Below are 1,061 nucleotides of genomic sequence, written 5' to 3'. Positions count from 1 at the left end.
AGAAGAGAAGTAAACCTGCACAACGGTGCGGTTCAGAGAGGCCCTCGGTATTTAACGGGGGAACAGCTCAGATTCAACGTCTTGAAGAGACTGCAGAACTGCTGGCTGCTGGGCTTCCAGTAAAGGCTGGGAGTGGAGGGGTGCAAGGGTCTTGGGACGAAATGATTCGGTCTTGGGACGTTTTGAGGCACTTGGAGCAAAAATAAAACCGGGGGCAGTGCTTGATCTCAAAGCTCTGTGTGGACTGGGCAAGGTTGCTGATATGACAGGCGCAAAGGACTAGCTTGTCAAGGTTGCGTTGGGTTGTTGTTTGGGCACGACTTGGGCAGCATAAACTTGACAAGTGATTCAGAGATGAAAATAAGGCACTCCAAGGAAAAATAGTCAATTTTCCCCCACGGATAGAGACAGGAATGCGTCTCGTTGGCCGAGTGAAGGTTGAAAAAAAAAAGGCGGAAACAAAGTTGGCTGAGTTGACGACAGTACGAAATTTGATGGAGGGGCGGGCGGGACAAAGATAGAGCCAGGTAGCCAGGCCAGGCGAGTGTGGTCCAGTCTGGTCCAGCAAGAGACGATAGCAGAGTCAGGTGGAGGGGTCCTGGAGACGAGACCGGGGTCTGTTGAGACGGAGTCTGAGAGTCTGAGTCCGTTCGTTCCCAAGAGCACGGTTTTAGTTAACAATCCTGCGACGGGCTCTCGTAGGTGATGATTGATGGAGGCACGGGTAGTGGACGGGAAGGTGTGGCGTGTGATCGATAGAAAGAAGGATGTTAAATTAGTATGGCTCCAAGACTGAGATGGAGGGATGGATGGATGAGCGAAAGTCTGCCTGAAAGGACGATCAACTATTTGCGCAACGCTGATGAAGAAAAAAAACGAGAATTGCGACAAAACGCTTGTTGGTCGAGAGTGGTTCTTCAAAGTGGATGTTGTGAAAGAAAAAAAAAATAAACGAGAAAAAAGAGGGCGGTTGACTTGATCAAGTGGATGATACAGAAGACACTACAGCACCAACCCGCGTAACAAACAACGACCTGCAGCAACGACTGCAAGTGATAGGA

This window comes from Fusarium graminearum, chromosome 4, assembly GCF_000240135.3.
Source record: "Fusarium graminearum PH-1 chromosome 4, whole genome shotgun sequence".
NCBI classification, from domain to species: Eukaryota; Fungi; Ascomycota; class Sordariomycetes; order Hypocreales; family Nectriaceae; genus Fusarium; species Fusarium graminearum.
Note: the sequence above shows the minus strand (reverse complement) of the source record.